We start from the raw sequence: 9,396 nt of genomic DNA on the forward strand, positions 1-9,396 counted from the left end.
GGGGCGGATTTACCCTGGCCCCACCCACTGGCTGGGGCCGGGTCGTCTAGGGGACCATTTCCGAGTTTCCGTCGACACCCCTCTTGTCGCGAGAACGTTGCTTCCTCTCGTCTCCCTCTCTCTCCGTCTCTCAGTTCTCTCTCTCGCTCGCTCGTTAGCTCTCTCTTTCTCTCTCCCTCCCTCCCTCCCTCCCTCCCTCTCTCTCTCTCTCTCTCTGTCTCTCTCTCTCTCTCTCCCCTCCCAGAGTTTCTCTGTCGCGTAGGGTGTTGTGTTAATTTTGGCGGTCTCAGATGTCTCAGGTACCTGGGTCGGAGTCCTTTCTGTTGTTACCTACTGGATTCCCTTGATTCAAGGCCTAGGGAGTTCCTGCCCTACACTGGCCCTCGCGAAAATATTTGTCTTTGAGGACGTCTGGGGCTGCGACCACGGAATAGAAAAAAATAGTAGGTGAGCTACAGCCAAAAAGGGGCGACTAGAAAGGTTTTGTACTTGCTTCTGTAGAAGGGGAATTTCTCTTTTGTGCTAATGATGTGGAAAGAAAAAACAAAAAGACCGTAAAATAGCGATGCCCTAAACATAATGGAGAAAAGCGGGAGAAACCAAGCTTTAGGACTGAAAGGGGTGGTGCCAGTCTCGTTTCCAAGGTTACTGCTTTCAGGAACCGAAAGAATTTCAGAATGTGGCGAGCTCCAGTTTTTAAACGCACTGCTGCTTTTGCCTCTGCTGGGCTTCCAAACAGAAAGTCCAGAAGCTGCCCTCGATGAATCGTAATTAATGCACTGTTACTGACAGCGAACACATTCTGGGTTAGAAATAATAGCTGTAACAAATTGTTTTGCGCGCCTAGTCTCATATTATCTTCTCAACAACGCAGTTTTACAGATAAAGAATCCAAGACACATAGATGTTTGGGAACGTTCTCTTATCTGGTTTTAAATAGGCTTGAATCCAGATCATTGGACCCTAAACACCATTGCTGTCTGCATATAGCAGGCTGTTTATATGTTAAGTGTGAATTTCAGTAATGCAAAAAAAAAAAAAAAAACCCGCCTCTTTTGTTTTTTCTGCATAATTATTTTGTCCGTGCATAGAAAAATAAAAAGGTACTGGCTCTAACCTGTTTAAGGAGAGGATGGGGTTGCCTTATTTTTCAGACCTCAGGTTGAAGAACTTCCGTGAGTATAAAACCTCAAAAATGGAAAAACCTTGGTATTTTTTATTCAAATCAGAGTGATATGATTTTGAGGCAGGAAGATTTGTCATCTTTGAATAATTGTTCTGTGCTTCCTATCCTCAAAAATTATTTCCCTAAGTCCGTAGTAGTGTAGAAGAATTATTGCATCTTCAAAGAACAATGATTACTCTCTCAGATGCAGTACAGAAAAACACCACCAAAATTATTAATACTTGGTTCACATCAGAAGTGAGCTCTGGCTTCATAAGATCTAAGAAATCCTCTCCACTCTCAGATGACAAGCAGACTTTGGCAAAAGGAAGCAAAGCAAACATGGGAAATCATTAACTATAATGAGCCTTTCCATCTCTGCTTTCCTCAACTCATATTGGCCTTGCTCTGCTCAACCAGCAATCGAAAATTATTCTAGGCCGGGTGCGGTGGCTCACGCCTGTAGCCCCAGCTACTCGGGAGGCTGAGGCAGGAGAATCACTTGAATTGGTGAGGCGGAGGTTGCAGTGAGCCGAGATCGTGCCATTGCACCCCATCTTGGGCAACAGAGTGAGACTCCGTCTGAAAAGAAAAAAAGGAAATTATTCTATACAGTGATGTTAACTACTTAAGATTTACTGTTCCCACGAGTGTTTTCATTTTTACATAGGCAAATCTAAAAGTATAAATATTGTACAAAACACATATACATACATTTTCCCAATAGATGTTTAATAGAACTATTGGGTACCATTATTCCATTTTACAGGTGCAGAGGTAACTTGCCGAAAGTCATTTATGTAGTAAATGGCAGAGATGACCAATCCTCTTTCCACTCTTCCCCAGAGGATTTTTTTTTTCCATTTTGATGGTTGTCTCATCAAGCTGTTCTCCTACTGAATACAAACCAGATATTAAGACAGTATTTAAGTGCCCTCCCATATGTAGTTCTGAGTTAGGCATTAAACAAATTAAGGTAAAAGTCAATTCCTTAAACCAGGTAATCAAAGTTAACATCAACAGTGATGTCCTGTTGATAGTATGTATTGGTGATACAATATGATGATTGTAGCACTCTGTGTGGTCTTCTTCACAAAGACTCATAGCCCTAGTCTACTCATGAGAAAAACATAGACAAATCTCAGTTGAAGGACATTCTAAAAAATACTTGACCAGTATTCCTCAAACTTGTCAAGGTCATGAAAAAAAGGAAAATTGGAAAATCTTTCATGGCCAAAAGAAGCTTAAGGAGACATGATGATTAAATGTATTGTATCCTGGATGGGATCCTGGAACACGAAAAGGACATTAGGTAAAAACTAAGGAAATCTGAATAAAGTATGGATGTTAGTTAATAATAATATATCAGTACTGATTCATTAATTGTGACAAATGCACCATACTAATGCAGGGGAAACAGTGTGGGATATATGGGAACTCTACTATTTTCACAATTTTTCTGTAGATCTAAAGCTGCTAAAAAATTATTTTTAAAAAGTCCATTCTTGTCTTTTAGAATATGTTATCAAGTATAGACATAAATATCATATAACTGTAAAGGCAGTGTAATCGTAGATAAATAATGTTTCTTGTGGTTTCTTTGTTTTTTTTGTTTGTTTTATTTTGTTTTTTAAAAGATGGGTCTTGCTCTGTCACCCAGGCTGGAGTGCAGTGGCTCGATCTCGGATCTCAGTTCACTGCAGTCTTGACTTCCCAGCTCAAGTTATCCTCCTGTCTCAATCCCGGAAGTAGCTAGGACTGCAGGTGCCCGCCACCACGCCCAGCTAATTTTTGTATTTTTTGTACAGACAGGGTTTTGCCATGTTGCCCAGGCTGATTTTGAACTCCTGCGTTCAGGTGATCCTGCTGCCTGGGCCTCCCAAAGTGCTGGGATTAAGGCATGAGCCACCATGCCCGGCCAATCATAGACAAATAATGGGGGTTTTTCTTTCTTTCTTTTTTTTTTTTTTTTTGGGAGACGGAGTCTCACTCTCACCCAGGCTGGAGTGCAGTGATGTGATCTCACCTCACTGCAACCTCCGCCTCCTGGGTTCAAGCAGTTTTCCTGCCTCAGCCTCCCAAGTAGCTGGGATTACAGGCGCATGCCACCATGCCTGGCTAATTTTTTGTGGTTTTTTTGGTTTTTTTTTTTTTTTTTAGTAGAGATGGGGGTTTCCCCATGCTAGCCAGGCTGGTCTCGAACTCCTGACCTCGTAATCCACCCGCCTCGGCCTCCCAAAGTGCTGGGATTACAGGCGTGAACCGCCGCACCCGGCCAACATACAATGTTTTAAGGTTTAATTGGTAGGCCAGGTGTCCCAGCTACTCAGGAGGATGAGGTGGGAGGATCATTTGAGTCTGGGAGGTGGAGGTTGTGGTGAGCTGTGATCGCATCAGTGCACTCCAGCCTGGGTGATGGAGTGAGACCCTATCTCAAGAATAAATACATTAAATAATTATATGGATTTAGTTTGGGGATAAGCATCTGTTATCGGGTAGCAGGTGTAGGAATTTTGTGTTTGGATGAAGTCATCTTTAAAGGCAAAAATCGGCCGAGCGCAGTGGCTCACGCCTGTAATCCCAGCACTTTGGGAGGCCGAGATGGGCAGATCACGAGGTCAAGAGACTGAGACCATCCTGGCCAACATGGTGAAACCCCGTATTTACTAAAAATACAAAAATTAGCTAGGCATGGGGGCATGCACCTGTAGTCCCAGCTACTCAGGAGGCTGAAGCAGGAGAATCACTTGAACCCAGGAGGTGGAGGTTGCAGTGAGCCGAGACCGCACCACTGCACTCCAGCCTGGTGATAAGGAGAGACTCCGTCTCAAAAATAAATGAATAAAGGCAAAAATTATGTCGTTTATTTCTCTTACATAATCCTTCTGACCCCCTTTCTTAAGCCCACAACATAATTTCACATATATTGTCTTCAGTATATTTTGACCCATAAAAAGTTTGACAGGCTGGAATTGGGCAGAAAAGTGGATTATTTTATAGTTTATTCCTCAATATTTTGGACATTTGGTAGGACTAGGTTAGAGAAGGTGGCAGCTCATAGAAATAAGAAATACACAGATGTGTAGGCAAGATTCCTTCTATTGCTAATGAAAAAACCTAACTTAAAACTAGCTTAAGAAAAAAAAATTATGGCTGGGTGTGGTGGCTCATGCCTGTAATCCCAGCACTTTGGGAGACTGAGGCAGGCTGATCACGAGGTCAGGAGCTTGAGACCAGCCTGGCCAACATGGTGAAACGCCATCTCTATTAAAAATATAAAAATTAGCCTGTAATCCCAGCTACTGGGGAGGCTGAGGCAGGAGAATTGCTTGAACCCAGGAGGTGGAGGTTGCAGTGAGCCGAGATCGCACCACTGCACTCCAGCCTGAGTGACAGCGAGACTCCATCTCATAAAAGAAAAAGAAAAAAATTATTAGAAGGATACTAGGATAGTTCACAGTACTACTATTGGTGTAGCAGTAGGAACTGGAGTACCTACAGGGGATTTGATGCTTCCAGGACCTCTAACCCTTTCTGTTTCTCCCCTCTGCTTGGCTTTATTCACTACTTCAGATGGTCCTTTTCCTTGTAGGCAGCAAATATGGCCCCAGCATCCATAGAGTAAAATCTTGACATTTCTCTGATCTGAGAAGGAAGGGAGGTTTGTCTTCTAGCTTTCAGTACAAAAATCCTCAGGGAAGGATTTTGATTGTCCAAGCCTGGTCACGTGCCCACACCTTGTACCCATTACTGTGTTCAGGGAGGTGAAATTTTATGATTGGCCCAGCATAGGACACTCCTCTCTGGCCAGTGGGCAGTATGTTACTATGAAACAGTGTATTGGGTAGACCAAAATAAGTAATGTTAATTACAACTGAGTTTTCTTTTTCTTGAGATGTATTAAGTACTTTCCTTCCAATTAGGAACAGTTAATGTGTGAATAAAGCCATGGTGTCATGGGTTGCGTTATCCAGAAAACAGACTATGAGATGGAGATCAGTAATAGGAAGTTTTTTTAGGCAATGTTCTTGGGATCACCACCCGCAGAAGGGAAGGGAAAGAAAGAGAGGAAAACAGGATGAGCAGAGGGCGAAGTTGGGCTGCTGGGAAGTTTCAGTGAAAGCTTCAGGCAACTCCACCTAGAACTCTGAAGCTGTGGTGACCCTTCAGAGTTGTCCTGTGTTGGAAGGGCTCAGGCCTTTATACTCCCACACCAACCAGGTTTTGGATAATGAAGGGGAAAGGCCAAACTGCAGTCAATTAGTAACAATGCCTGGGCTGGGTGTGATGGCTCACGGCTGTAATTTGGGAGGCTGAGGCGAGTGGATCATGAGGTCAGGAGTTCAAGACCTGCCTGGCCAACATGGTGAAACCCCATCTCTACTATAAATACAAAAATCAGCTGGGCATGGTGGCGGGTGCCTGTTATCCCAGCTACTCAGGAGGCTGAGGCAGGAGAATCTCTTGAACCTGGGAGGCAGAGGTTTCGGTGAACCGAGGTAGTGCCACTGCACTCCAACCTGGGCGACAGAGCAAGACTCCGTCTCAGAAACAAGCAAACAAACAAACAATGCCTGGATTGGTGCATTTAAAAAAGATTAGGAAAATATATCCGGACTTATTGATAAAGCAAACTATAGTCGATTTATAGTTCAGCCACAGGCACAGGAAGGGAGTATGATGTCATGCATGCGTAATGGATGCCGTGGTGTGCCACCCAGATCCCTCTTCAGGAATGAATGACATATTCCCCCAGCTGCTGGGAGTGCTGTCAGCAGACACCTCTCAGTGATCAGTCAGCCACCTTCAGAATTGCCTCAGCTAAAGAGGGCTGCTTCATAAAGGGAGTACCCCAGACCCCCATCCAATACTGGTCAACAGAACACACGTGTTATTTCCCTATGAAAAATCCATTTCCTATAGTTGTGTAGCATGAGGCAATATACTGTAAGAGTAAGGTGGGCTCTGGAGTAAGAATTCATGGGCTGAAAGTCATCTCTTCACTGTTACTAATTTTGTAACATCAGGCAAGGTATTTAACCTTAGTTTTCTCGTTTCCAAAATGGCAAATCAGGATTAAGTTTGGTGCCATGTAACAGGAAAATAAATAAATAAAAATAAACAAGATAGGATTTTCTTCTCTCACACATAAATCCGGAAGCATGCCATTCAGGACTGACACGGCAGGCTCCTTTGAGTTCACCGCTCAGTCATCCCTACAGTGTCGCCCTCATGTTCACTTCCAGCCATGACATTCTTGATGCAGGAAGCAGAAAGGGCCAGGCATGGTGTCTCATGCTTGGAATCCCAGCACTTTGGGAGGCTGAGGCAGGAGGATTGCTTGAGCTCAGGAGTTTGAGACCAGCCTGGGCAACATAGTAAGATCTTGTCTCTACAAAAAAATTTAAAAAGCAGGGGTGGTACACACCTGTAGTTCAAGTTGTTTGGGAGACCGAGGGAGAAGGACTGCCCAGCCTGGGCCACAGAGCAAGATGCTGTCTCAAAAAACAAAAGAGGGCCAGACACGATGGCTCACGCCTGTAATCCCAGCACTTTGGGAGGCCGAGGCGGGCAGATCACAAGGTCAAGAGATGGAGACCATCCTGGCCAGCATGATGAAACCCTGTCTGTACTAAAAATACAAAAATTGGCTGGGTGTGGTGGCACACACCTGTAGTCCCAGCTACTTGGAAGGCTGAGGCAGGAGAATCTCTTGAACCCAGGAGGCAGAGGTTGCAGTGAGCCAAGATCGAGCCGCTACACTCCAGCCTGGCGACAGAGCGAGACTGTCTCAAAAAAAAAAAAGGAGGAAGGGTACACCCCCCAATTTTTAAGAAGACTTCTCCAAATACACATTTCTACTCATTTTTCCTTGACCTGAATTTAGACACAGAGTCATCTTAGACATTAAGGAGGCAAGGAAATACAGTGCTACAGCAGAGCAGCAGTGTCCCCAGTTGAAAATTCAGATCTTAAGAAAGGAGAAGAAAGGTACAAAGAGACAACCCAAAACCAAAAAACAATTCTGAAATCTATGAGGATAATAATAAAGCCTATCTCACATGGTTGTTTTATTAATTAATAAGTGTACAGTGTTTAGAAGTGGCACTTGTCAAGTATTCAGTAAATGTTGCTACTGTGGCTACTATTACAGCAGTGGTTCTCAATTTGTAGGAGGCCATAAATGTTCACTATATTTTCACTAACTTTTGTCCATGAACAGAAAAATTAATGTCTACAAAATCTCATTACTGTAAAAAAGAGTTTGAAATTATGTTGAATAAAATTTTACTTAAAATTGAGCTGGTTTTGGTGGCTCATGCCTGTGATAGCAGCACTTTGGAGCACCAAGGCAGGAGGATCACTTGAGGCCAGGAGTTCAAGACTGGTCTGGGCAACATAGCAAGACCCCCATCTCTACCAACAAATTTTAAAAATTAGCCAAGTATGGTAGCACATGCCTGTAGTCCCAGCTACTTGGGAGGCTGAGGTTGGTGGATCTCTTGAGTCCAGGAGTTCAAGGCTGCAGTAAACCTTGACCACACTACTGCACTCCAGCTTGGGTAACAGGGCAAGATCCTGTCTCAAAATAAATAGCAGGGCAAAGTGGCTCATACCTGTAATCCTAACACTTTGGGAAGCCGAGGTGGGAGGAGCACTTAAGGCAGGGAGTTGGAGACCAGTCTAAGCAACATAGCAAGACCCCGTCTCTCCAAAACAATGTAAAAATTAGTGGAGTGTGGTGGTGTATGCCTGTACTCCCAGTTACTTGGGAGGCTGAGTTGGGAGGATCCCTTGAGCCCAGGAGTTTGAGGCTGCAGTGAGCTGTGATCAAGCCACTGCGCTTTAGCATAAGAGACAGAGCAAGACCCTGTCTCTAAAAAAAAACTAAGTAAAATTACTAGTGAATCCACTATAACCTTTTTCATTATGTATTTTTAAAATCTAGATACTGGCCAGGCACGGTGGCTCACACCTGTAATCCCAGCACTTTGGGAGGCCTGAGGCAGGTGGACCACCTGAGGTCAGGCGTTCAAGACCAGCCTGGTCAACATGGTGAAACCCCGTCTCTACTAAAAATACAAAATTTAGCCGGGTGTGGTGGCAGGCACCTGTAATCCCAGCTACTCGGGAGGCTGAGGCAGGAGAATTGCTTGAACCTGAGAGGCAGAGGTTGCAGTAAGCTGAGATTGCACCATTGTGCTCCAGCCTGGGCAACAAGAGCAAACTTCGTCTCAAAAAAAAAAAAAATCAATATATACTAAACTTATAATTACTATCACATGGTAATCTGTACAGTCTTTGACATTAAAAAAGAAGTTTGAGCTGGGTGCGGTGGCTCACGCCTGTAATCCCAGCACTTTGGGAGGCCAAGGCAGGTGGATCACAAGGTCAAGAGATCAAGACCATCCTGGCTAACACTGTGAAACCCCGTCTCTACTCAAAATACAAAATTAGCTGGGTGTGGTAGCATGTGCCTGTAGTCCCAGCTACTCAGGAGGCTGAGGCAGGAGAATAGCTTGAACCCAGGCGGCAGAGGTTGCAGTGAGCTGAGATCACGCCACTGCACTCTGGCCTGGAGACAGAGCGAGACTCCGTCTCAAAAAAGAAAAAAAAGTTTGTAGAATCAAAAGATTAAGCCCACAGCATTGTCACTGACTGTAGTCCCAGCTACTTGGGAGCCTGAGGCAGAGGGATGGCCAGAGCCTAGGAGTTAAACACTGCAGTGCTCTATTATCGTCACTGTGATTAGCCACTGCACTCCAGCCTGGGCAACATAGTGAGACTCATCTCTAAAAAAATAAAAGGTTGGAGGCCGGGTACGGTGACTCGCGCCTGTAATCCCAGCACCTTGGGAGGCCTAGGTGGGCGGATCACCTGAGGTCGGGAGTTCTAGACCAGCCTTAACAACATGGAGAAACCCTGTCTCTACTAAAATATGAAATTAGCGGCTGGGCGAGGTGGCTCCCGCCTGTAATCCCAACACTTTGGGCGGCCGAGGCGGGAGGATCACGAGGTCAGGAGATCAAGACCATCCTAACACGGTGAAACCCGATCTCTACTAAAAATAAAAATAAAAATAAAAAATAGCCAGGCATGGTGGCGGGCGCCTATAGTCCCAGCTACTCGGGAGGCTGAGGCAGGAGAATGGAGTGAACCCGGGAGGCGGGGCTTGCAGTGAGCTGAGATTGCGCCACTGCACTCCAGCCTGGGTGACAGAGCGAGACTCC

The 9,396-nt window shown here is 44.8% G+C and overlaps 1 long non-coding RNA gene across 1 annotated transcript in view; it reads left to right on the top strand.

Moving 5' to 3' along the window:
* The first annotated feature begins 32 nt into the window (after nt 1-32).
* The window catches only part of LOC131381222 (uncharacterized), a 14,159-nt gene continuing 4,795 nt past the window's right edge, over nt 33-9,396 (top strand). Inside the window, exon 1 of the long non-coding RNA XR_009209809.1 lies at nt 33-447. This is a non-coding gene — a long non-coding RNA (uncharacterized LOC131381222). The remainder of the gene's footprint in view (nt 448-9,396) is intronic.

The sequence above is a fragment of the Hylobates moloch genome, unplaced genomic scaffold, assembly GCF_009828535.3.
Source record: "Hylobates moloch isolate HMO894 unplaced genomic scaffold, HMol_V3 SCAFFOLD_14, whole genome shotgun sequence".
In the NCBI taxonomy this organism is placed as follows: domain Eukaryota; kingdom Metazoa; phylum Chordata; class Mammalia; order Primates; family Hylobatidae; genus Hylobates; species Hylobates moloch.